The 11,900-nt window shown below is 39.2% G+C and overlaps 1 protein-coding gene across 2 annotated transcripts in view; it reads left to right on the top strand.

The window, feature by feature from the left end:
• Window positions 1-11,900, top strand: part of LOC121385499 (sex peptide receptor-like) — a 124,421-nt gene that overhangs the window by 75,122 nt on the left and 37,399 nt on the right. The window contains exon 1 of one of the 2 annotated variants that reach the window (XM_041516199.1): window positions 9,296-9,383. The exons of the other annotated variant lie outside the window; for it this stretch is intronic. The gene's annotated coding sequence lies outside the window, so the exon portion shown is untranslated. Of the gene's footprint in view, window positions 1-9,295; window positions 9,384-11,900 lie in introns of those variants that run through there. 2 annotated transcript variants of the gene reach the window in all.

The following is an 11,900-nucleotide window of genomic DNA, read 5'->3' as shown; positions in this document are numbered from 1 at the left end:
AGGGCGCACATTAAGTCAGTTTTTTCCTTGATATACAGGGCGCGTTACTTCCCTCTATTTAGCAAATTTAAATTGGCTGGCACATTTTTTTATGTTTGTTAATAATGATGCAAGTACTTCAATCGGGATTTAGTGAGTACGGTAGGTTGTAAATTTTTTGGTTTGTGTATCTATTTGTTGCACTATTTCGGTTGAGAAATGGTTCAAACATGGTTCCACAAGTTTTAAAGGCATTACTGTCACAGATTTAAGGACCTTATTTCTCTAAAAATGGATAGTAAATAAAAATTACATTAATTGTTGGAAACCAAATCTAGCTATCGTATCACCTAACTGAACCACGTTGAAGTAAAATCCATGTCATCCCTATCGGCAATTTTAATTTTTGAATTATGGACCATTGCCATAATTCAATTATTTTTTACAAAATGTCATTAATAAATGGAGTATGGTGGTTATGAAGATGGTTGAATAAAGTACATTTAGGGACACATCAAATTATATCTGTTCAGGTAATGCTTTATTAGACCATTAAATAGGTCAGTGGTCTGTGACAATATGCTTTTAAATACCAGCTATGTATAGGGTATCATTTAACAATATCCGGACGTATAAAGAACCACACTTTCTGCGTCCCTTCTTCAGACTAGTTAGTGAATTGGGATCTTGATCTCGATTGAAAGAAAGAAATGTTTTATTTAACGACGCACTCAACACCTTTTATTTACGGTTATATGGCATATGGTTAAGGACCATACAGATATTGAGAGAGGAAACCCCCTGTCGCCACTTCATGGGCTACTCTTTTCGAGTAGCAGCAAGGGATCTTTTATATGCACCATCCCACAGACAGGGTAATACATACCACGGCCTTTGATATACCAGTCGTGGTACACTGGCTGGAACGACAAATAGCGCATTGGGACCGCCGTTTAAAGACATATTGTCACAGACCACTGATCTATTTAATGGTCTAACAAAGTATTACCTGAACAAAAATAATTTGATTTGTCCATAAATGTACTTTATTCAACCATCTTCATAACCAGCATACTCCATTTATTAATGACATTTTGTAAAAATAATTGAATTATGGCAATGGTCCATAATTCAAAAACTAAAATTGCCGAGAGGGATAACATGGATTTCACTCAATCATGGTTCAGTTAATGTGATGCGATAGCTAGATTTGGTTTCCAACAATTAATGTAATTTTTATTTATTATCCATTCTTAGAGAAATAAGGTCCTTAAATCCGTGACAGTATGCCTTTAACACGTATGACGTATCAGATTTCATCTAAACTAGGCTTATTTAGTTAGCAGTCCAAAGCCAACTCGACCAAGATAATCTATAATCGTCTTTTTACACGGTTTTCAAAGTCTGCGCTGCACTGGCATCTCCATCTCGATCCTGCGTATAAAACTTCCGAGTCGGCTGCAGTTTGAAAACGTGCGCTTGCACAGATCAACCGACGCTACAGTATTCGAGGAAGGAAAAAAATGGAGATTAGGACTTGCACACACCTACCTATTACTTAGGTTGTAATAGACCAAATCAATTACTATTGTCGATAATGTTAACGTTTACTAATAAAACTGATATGAGCAGCGTATCAACACACCCAGGAAGTACAGTACTAGAAAGTGTGGCACCTCACATCTAATCTACCTGCAAGAAAATGGGTGGTCACGTATCATTTAAGAGATTTAATTAATGTTTTTAATAGCAACCGTCATTTTTGCTGAAAATTGCAGTTCCATTTATAGGGGTACCCCGCATTAGTTTCAACCTCTGGTATATACTGCATAACAACTGTATAACAAATAAAAATGTATTTTTTTATTGTCAGTGGATAACAGTATTTGCACAAATAATCAATGTCACATATTATTACCAATCACACCCACAGCTGCTTTTACTCCGTAAATATTTGACGCGGAACTCTCTTGTTTTTTTGGTACTATGCAACCTTAACGCCGACGCGACATTGTACGCTCGCTTTATGCGCGATTGGTTTTGGGTCGACTTCCGTAGGTGGGCCTATTGGCTATTTCTCGTTCAAGCCAGTGCACCACGACTAATGGAAAAATTTGGCGGGTTTCCTCTCTAAGACTGTATGTCAAACTCAGTGGCGTAGGAAGGTACCAAAAAGTGGGGGGCACATTTTTATATTTACACACTTTTACACTATTATAAAGCAAATATAAAGCAAAATATCTGGAAAGTGGAGGGCACATGCCCCCATCACCCACCCCCCCCCAACCGATATTGTATGTTGAACTCGATGGATGTATAACGAGATATCTCTGAAGTAAAGTTTGCTTTGTTTAACGACACCACTAGAGCCAATTGATTAATTAATCATCGGCTATTGGATGTCAAATATTTGGTCATTCTGACACGTAGTCATTAGAATAAACCCGCTACATTTTTCCTAATGCAGCAAGGGATATTTTATATACACCATCCCACAGACAGGATAGCACATACCATAGTTTTTAATATACCAGTCGTGGTGCACTGGTTGGAACGAGAAATAGCCCAACGGGCCCACTGACGGGGATCGATCCTAGACCGACCGCGCAACACGCGAGCGCTTGACGACTGGGTTACGTCCCGCCCCTGTGGGATGAAAAGTTGGGTGCACCTCGAACTTTGACCTCGGTTACTATTTGGTGTACGGCTACCTTAAGGCTGAAAATTTTTGAGCTTTGCGCCATCTAAGGAATGTCATGATATTTCATGATGGCATTAACGCGTTGGATCCCGTCCTAATCAGTGTCCCACGGCTGGCATATCAAAGATCGTGCCATTTGATGTCCGATCTGTGGGGAAAATGTATATAACAGATTAATTGCTGCTAATGGAAAATGTATATAACAGATTAATTGCTGCTAATGGAAAATGTATATAACAACTTAATTGCTGCTAATGGAAAATGTATATAACAGATTAATTGCTGCTAATGGAAAATTGTAGCCGGTTTTCTCTGAAGATTACGCGTATGAATCACCAAATCTAATGTTTAACATACAATGACTGATGGGCAACTAATTAATGAGTTCTTGTCCAGTTCCTTTGTTACTACGTGGTATGTGATATCCTGCCTGTGGGATGGTGCATCTAAAAAAAAAAGGTAAGGAAATGTTTTATTTAACGACGCACTCAACACATTTTATTTACGGTTATATGGCGTCGGACATATGGTTAAAGGAGACCGGACACCAAAAGACATGTAGTGTGTAATGGATTAAGTTAGCGTCAAAGACCGCATTACTCTAACGCCCGGCTCGCTGCGAGGCACCGGTCAGCTGCGCGTCTTAGGTTTGGGGTAAAAACAGAAGTGGGCGGGATTATGCATAGATCTGAACGAAAGCGAGGCAATACGTCATCGGTGAGAGTTACCAAGCAATACCGGTACACGTGTTGATTCTTTGGTTGTGCCTTTTAGTCGTCTGGGGTTTTTTTGTCTCCAGGTTTATCGGAAATTTAATTTACAAGATAATTAGTGTTATTATATATTGTCGACGTAATTATGTGATGGTTAACTTGCATCCCAAGAAACGGTCAACATCATGGTTTCGATTTCCAAAAAAACGAAAGTTGTTTTAAAACATGGACGCATTATTGTCGTCGAACGGGCTTTACACCAACTAAATACAGCAGGTTATGGTACATTTACAATGTGAAAATTAAAACAAGTATGTAGTTAAGATATACATTAAATAAAGGCATTGCAATTTGTTCACATACGAATATTTAAACTTCACATTTATTTACCTATAATTACCAAATTAATTTTCACCGACAGCCCATAACGACTCCATACTAACGTCTCTCGATCTAGTTCGTTTATTAACCTCATAACAAAACACCTTCAAAACGTGAATTATTACGTTAGTTAACAATGTTTATCGTCAGTTCAGTATATTGTCATTAAAATTAAAATGCTAACACTTTGGCAGGAACAACATACGTACTCTGACCAGAAGGAATGATGGTTAATTAGTTTTAAAGCTAATGTCGATTATTAAAGCATAACAAAATTGTACTTACAAATGCTTTCTGTATGTCAATACTCTAAACCAAATAACTGTTTTAATACCTACCCTGGGTTTCTGCCAGAGGGTGCGGAGGGTAAACTTACATGTATGTACTAAAAAATCTCAGAAATTAATGTATATATATATATATATATATATATATATATATATATATATATATATATATATGTATATAATGTTTTATTTTTCCGATAGATTATAGTAACATAATTGTTGTTTAAAATTTGTAAAAGTGCATGAAAAAAAATGTTCAATAAAAAGACATTTCAAACCTATACCCACCCAATATATATATTTAGTTTTTACAGGCCCGTAGGAACGACTTTGGGAGTGGGGGGGTGGGGGTGGGGTGGGGGGAGGCACGGACCGACCGGGTATAAACTACATCAGATTTTGGTTACAATGGCAAATATTAATGTGATAAAAAAAAAAGCTCACAAGTGGGCCCCCCCTCACCCCACCCACCCATCCCCCCCCCCCCCCCCCCCCCCCCCCCGTTCCTACGGGCCTGTTTTATTACGTACCCTCAAATTATTTTCTGGCAAAAAACCTGGTACCTTTGGCAGAGGTTGAAACAACTGGTCGTCTGATTTTCGACTGTTACCATAAAATAATATAATTAATCACTTTTGGCATCTAGCAATTTAAAGCAAAATTAACAATAGTTACCACATGGAATAAGCATCATATATTATTTTGTTTTACCTGTAATATATTTTACCTGTAGTATATTTTCATCAGGACTTCCTTCTTCCTCCATAAATTATTAAAGAAAATAACACTGGATATATTGTAATTATTTTTATTTTATTCCAATATATAACAAATGTGTTTTATGTCAGTATATGGAGCAAACTACCTGAAGACTACATAATGATATTGTCGATAGGACATATTAGTTGTAAAGTGATTGTCAGTATGTGGCAACAGTATAATATTTTCCAACATTTCTGTGTTTCTGTACCCGGCTGTGGCCAGTTTCGGCAGACTGCATGGCAACACATTTTCTTAATAATTAAAAATACACGGTTTAACCAAACACATTAAAACTTGGAGGATAACTAGTTAAGAGAACAAAGAAAATTGTGCTAATTTTAGTTTTTTGTTAAATTATTATATCATGCTTTGGTAAGGAGAGGACGCTTTTTGCAAATTTGCGAAATCGGCCTAAGGAATATCTACTGACGTGTCATATTTACATCTATGCTGAACAAGATTTATGATGAAATATTATTACATTTTGTGTGCTTTTCTTCTAATTCGATCCATTTGCTTCAGTTTACATTAAAAATGTCATAAAAAATATGTTTAAAAAAATGCTTGTATGCTAGTCTATGACCGTGTGGCTTCCTCGTCTTCGTCGGCAGTTGATTCATCCGAATTTTCGTCTAAGACAACATTTCCAGGATTAGGGACAAAGTCTCTGATAAGTGGTTCAATCTGATACGGCTTGATGTCATTAGCACAAGCTGGACACAATTCTTCGTCACTCGAATCGCTAAGTTCGTCCATGCTGCTTGGTAGTTTCTTCAATTTTCCTCTCATCGATGACGTCACGGGTCTAGCCCATCAATTGTCGACAGTCTCCGGCAATCATCGTAGATCGGCGAAAAAAAAAACCAACGAAGACTGGCACGCTCAACTTGGTCAATAAGGAGAGCGCGGTAGTTGCGTGTTGTGGTTTATGACGGCAAACAAATTCATTACGCCGTATATATGGTTTGGTGTCCGGTCTCCTTTAAGAACCACACAGATATTGAGAGGAAACCCGCTGTCGCCACTTCATGGGCTACTGTTCGATTAGCAGCAAGGGATCTTTTATATGCACCATCCCACAGACAGGATAGCACATACCACGGCCTTTGATATACCAGTCGTGGTGCACTGGCTGGAACGAGAAATAGCCCAGTGGGTCCACCGACGGGGATCGATCCCAGACCGACCGCGCAGCAAGCGAACGCTGTACCACTGAGATACGTCACGCCCGCATATAAAAGATCTCTTGCTACTAATGGAAACATGTAGCGGGTTTCCTCTCTGAGATTATATGTCAGAATTACCAAATGTTTAACATCCAATGGCCGATCGTTAATTAATCATCGTGCTCTAGTGGTTTCGTTAAACAAAACAAACTTCTTCTCTTTTTTTTTGTCCAGTGGTGTCATTAAATAAAAAAAAGACTTTTCTTTGCCTTAACACGCTAGATGTCCATAAAATCAATATTCCAACTACAAAACTGTAAGTACTCATGTATTATATTTCTAACAAGATTCACAAAGGATGCAATTAGTCAGAAATCTCGCACATTGTCGAATATGGAAACGTATCTTTAAACATCCATCAATGTCTCTACAAGAGTTGCCGCGAAGTGTTATACAGAAAATCTAGCTTTTGTACAATCTTTATATCGTGCGGTGTACAATAGAGGAAGAAAGGAAATGCTTTATTTAAAGGGACATACCCAAGTTTGAACCCGTGAAAATTAACACTAAGTTAGTTAATCTACAAACCTGTAACACATTTGGATAAAGTTACAAATGAGTGAAACACGAGTCTGTGACTTTCAAATGGTGAAATACCCTCGAAAAAATAGATTAAAACTGGACTCCATAGCTGTTACTTCTCAGATGCACGTGCGTTTTTAAAAATATGAGCAATGTATTTTGTGATATTAAAAACACTAGGATGACCAAAACCACTTCGAATGTATGGAAATGGATAATCTAAACAATAAGATCTAAGTAAAGTATGATTTCAGTTATCAAAAACGGCTATAATAATTACAAATATGCCTTAGTGTTTAAAAACTAGGGTATGTTCCTTTAACGACGCACTCAACACAGTTTATTTACGGTTATATGGCGTCAGACATATGGTTACGGACCACACAGATATTGAGAGAGGAAACCCGCTGTCGCTACTTCATGGGCTACTCTTTTCGATTAGCAGCAAGGGATCTTTTATATGCACCATTCCACAGACGGGATAGTAAATACCATGGCCTTTGATACACCAGTTGAGGAGCACTGGCTGGAACGAGAAATAGCCCAATGGGTCCACCGAGGGGGATCGATCCTAGACCGACCGCGCATCAAACGGACGCCGTGTACAATAGAGCGACGTATGCATATATATTTAACTTTCATTAAATCGACTGGGGGCGGGACGTAGCCCAGTGGTAAAGCGTCCGCTTGATGCGCGGTCGGCTTGAGATCGATCCCCGTCGGTGGGCCCATTGAGTTATTTCTCGTTTCAGCCAGTGCACCACGACTGGTATATCAAAGGCCGTGGTATGTGCTATCCTTACTACTAATTGAAACATGTAGCGGGTTTCCTCCCTAAAGACTATATGTCAAATTTACCAAATGTTCGACATCCAATAGCCGATGCTCTAGTGGTGTCGTTAAACAAAACAAACTTTTTGTCTGTCTTTTATATGCACCATCCCATAGATAGTTAGTTGTCAGTGGTTAGTGAGAGAGAAGAGGGTGTAGTGGTCTTACACCTACCCATTGAGTCGTCAAAACTCGCTCTGGGTGGGAGCCGGTACCGGGCTGCGAACCCTGTACCTACTAGCCGTATGTCCGACGGCCGGTCTTCTCGTTATAAAAAGTCCACCGAGCCTCGGTGGCGTCGTGTTAAGTCATCGGACATAAGGCTGGTAGGTATTGGGTTCGCAGCCCGGTACCGGCTCCCACCCAGAGCGAGTTTTAGCACTCATTGAGTAGGTGTAAGACCACTACGCCCTCTTCTCTTTCATTAACTATTAACCACTAATCACTAACCAACTGTCGTGGACAGACAACCCAGATAGCTGAGGTGTGTGTCCAGGACAGCGTGCTTGAACCTTTATTGGATATAAGCACTGAAATAAGTTGAAATGAAATCCACCGAACATTGCGTGAAGTAAAACGCCCATAAGTCGACAGTAGTTATTGATTTCACCTTCTTGATCCGATTTAGCTTTTTAATCCCAGCATGCCTTTGTTCCGCGCATGCGCGTCCTTAGGTGCGAAAATCTGAAATGTCGTCAAATTTAACACCGAGGGATTTGTCTTCTACTAACATCTATACATTATTTATAAATATGATCGCGTCGTTGATTATTGTTCAGAAGTTAGTATGAGTATTGCGTGAGTTTTAAAGGAACATTCACTAGCAGGACCGTAGCTAGAATTTTTAATTTGGGGGGGGGGGGGGGGCAACTGAGTAAATAATAGTCTAAAACTCCTTAAACAGTCAAGAAGAAAATGTTCTTTAAGTTTCTATAATGCTTTCCGGATTTTTTCGGGGGGGACAACTGCCCCCCCCCCCCCCCCCCCCCCCCCCCCCCCTCCCGCTAGCTACGACCGTGACTAGTTTGCTGTCATCTAGCCCGAGTACTCTTACTGCAAGGTTAATAAATCAATGTGCTCTAGTGGTGTCGTTAAACAAAACAACATTTTAAATAGAAGGTTTGCGTGGTAATTTGAAGTTCGAGGGAGGTGTGCGCAATCCTAGTTCACGCCACGCCACTCCCACCACCACCCACCCACCCACCCCCGGGTCTGGGCCTGAGATAAATGCTACGTACCTGTTGATTGTAGTTTAACACTGGCAGATAAACAATTTTTGTTTTTTAATTATTATTTTATTGTTATTTTAAAATGGAGTGGGCGTTAAAAATAGTTTAGTTGCAAGATAACAAGCGCTTGTGCAGAACATTCAGTAGGGGGTGGGGGGTCTAGACTGCGGCGAGCGAAGATTCTAGGCGGTGTTGGGTCATGCTCACCCATAAAATGAAATGTTTAAAAAGAACCCACCCCCTCCCTCTGCAAACGTGTCTGGATAAGAAATGTGAGAACTCGGAACTTAATTTTTAAAAATTCACCAAAAAAACACACAATTTTTTTTTTTAATTCTACGATATATCGTTCACTTTTAAAAATAGATAAATTACGGTACCTAATTACGTTAAAAACACCGAATAGATCTAATCGCCGACGAAGAAATTTAATGTGCCAAGATGTTTTTAAAACAAAACATTCCGTTTTTCTTTCGTTTCCACTCATCTCTCGGAGTGATTGTATCTTGAAAGAAAAACAAAAAACATCGCTAATAGATTTAAAGAATCCGTTAATGTTATCTACGAATGCTCCGCGCTTTCGGCTTCGATCGGCTCTATACTCGCAGTTGTTACAAACGATTTTAAAGTGCGACTCGGGATCGTAAATCTAGTCGGGCGGGAGATAAGATGCGCCGGGCTCGACACGGTGTGGACGGATATTAGTCGGTAGAAGGAAAGAAGGGAACGAGGAATGTGAAAGAATGACTTAGGTAAGTACCGATTAGATAGGGTGGATTTGGGTGGGTGTGTTATTGGAGTGGGAGTAGGTGTCGTGCTATTTACAGCCTATATACAATGTACACGGTAGCATTAACTTTGTCTCGTCGCATACGCAGTGTCCACAGTTTGGAAGGAAGGAAATGTTTTATTTAACGACGCATTCAACACATTTTAATTACGGTATTATGGCGTCGGACATATGGCCAAGGACCACACAGATAATGAGAGAGGAAACCCGCTGCCGAATCGCAATGGGTTACTCTTTTTAGATTAGCATCAAGGGATATTTTATATATACAGTAATGTCTTATTTAACGACGCACTCAGCACATTTTATTTACGGTTATATGGCGTCAGACATATGGTTAAGGACCAACAGATATACTGAGAGAGGAAACCCGCTATCGCCACTTCATGGGCTACTCTTTTCGATTAGCAGCAAAGGATCTTTTATATACACTATCCCACAGACAGGATAACACATACCACGGCCTTTGATATACCAGTTGTGGTGCATTGGCTGGGGCGAGAAATAGCTCAATCGGTCCATCAACAGGGATCGATCCCAGACCGACCGCGCATCAAGCGGGCGCTTTACCACTGGGCTACATCCCGCCCCGGGATATTTTATATGCAGTATATTATAATTACGGTTATCCATGGCGTCGGGCATACGGTTAAGGACTACGCGTATAATTAGAGAGGAAACCCGCTGCCGTTTTAGAGTAATCGATCCTTCAACCTGTCGCACCTCAAACTTTCTGTCAGTGAAGTACATCCCACCCAAAATACATGAAGAATACAAAGAAGTAAAAGTGTGTTTTGTTTAACGACACCACTAGAGAACATTTATGTATTTGTTAAGCATCGGCTATTGAATGTTAAACATTTGGTAATTCTGATATATATATATATATAGTCTTAGAGAGGAAACCCGATATAATTTTCCATTAGCAGCAAGGGATCTTTTATATGCACTATCACACAGATAGGACAGTACATACCACGGCCTTTGTTATACCAGTTGTGGAGCATTGGCTAGAACGAGAAATAGCCCAATGGACCCACTGATGTCAATCGATCCTAGACCGACCGCGCATCAACTGAGTACAAATTGTTGTTTTTGTTTTGTGTTTTGGTTTTTGTTTTGGTTTGATGAGAGTTTTTTGTTTGTTTTTATTTATTTATTTATTTATTTATTTGTATTTTCTTTTTGTTTGGTTTGCTTGGAGGGTTTTTTTTTGGGGGGGAGGTGTGGGGTTTTTTGTTGTTGTTTGTTTGTTTTATTTATTGGTGGGGGTCGGGGTTTTTTCTCTTTTATGTGAGGAGGATTGCTGTTTTAGTTTTGGTTGTTGTGTTTGTTTTTGTTTTAGTTTGGGTTGGTTTTGTTTGGGGGGAGGACGGGGGGGGGGGTAGATTGTGTTTGGTATTGTTTTCTGTTTTGTTTGTTTGTTGTTGTTTTTTTGTTTTTTTGTGTTTTGTTGTTGTTGTTTTGGGGGGTTCTGTTTTTGTAATTTTTGTTTGGTTTGGTTTGGTTGTTTTTTCTTGGGTTTTTTTCTTCTTTTGTTTTCTTATTATTATTGTTTCTTTATTGTTGTTGTTTAGTGGATTTTGTTTGTTTTTGTTATTATCTTTTGTTGTTATTTTTATTTATTTTTTAATTTGATGTTGCATAAATAAAAATACAGCGTGTTCTCCGTGTATAAACAAACTAATTAATGCCTCTAGCCATCTTTTTAAAATTTATTTTTAAATATTTTTTTTTAATTTTGTTTTTAATTTTTAAAAATGTTTTTAATCTTCTTTAATTCCCCATCTTGTCAAACGTGCCCAATTTGTTTTCCTTTTATAGACATTTGCGTAGCGCCAGATATCGACTCATTACGCTGATTCGCTATTCCGGGCATCTTAATGATACTTCAGCCTGTCCCGGCTGAGGTTTAAAATTATCCTTCGGGAGAATTCGCCGACTGAACTCCGGAAATAATTAAATACGGAAATCCGAAAGATTATATGCTGTGTCGAGGTATTTGTCACTAGATGCGCTGATTCGAGTTTAATATTCCGTGTTAAATAAAATTCGAAAAGATTGCGAACGAGAAGCTAAAGGGAAGACAGGCGCGTCTGAAAGGGGTATGGGGGAGGGGGTGGGGGTCGAAGGCCCCTGATCAAAGGGAATTTTTTTTGTTTAATATGTTTTTTTGGGGAGAATGAACCGACGTCCGCCCTCACACACACCCCACCCCACCTTCACCCCTGACCCTTAAAAATTCGCTTTCCACTGTTTTAGACCCACCCCTGCACTATCATCTGCATACACATCTGAAAGGGTGTATAATTAAACCATTTAAACTTAACCCCAGTTTCGTCTTGTCTGGTCATGGTGACAAAAGGTAGAAGTACATCAAATAACATCTCACAATAGGTCAAAGGTCGAAGTGCACTCACTAGGTCAAAGGACGAAGTGCACTCATCAGGTCAAAGGTCGAAGAGCACCTTTAAAGGGA

The sequence above is a fragment of the Gigantopelta aegis genome, chromosome 11 (assembly GCF_016097555.1).
Source record: "Gigantopelta aegis isolate Gae_Host chromosome 11, Gae_host_genome, whole genome shotgun sequence".
Taxonomy (NCBI): domain Eukaryota; kingdom Metazoa; phylum Mollusca; class Gastropoda; order Neomphalida; family Peltospiridae; genus Gigantopelta; species Gigantopelta aegis.
This window is presented reverse-complemented; position numbering and strand designations above follow the sequence as displayed.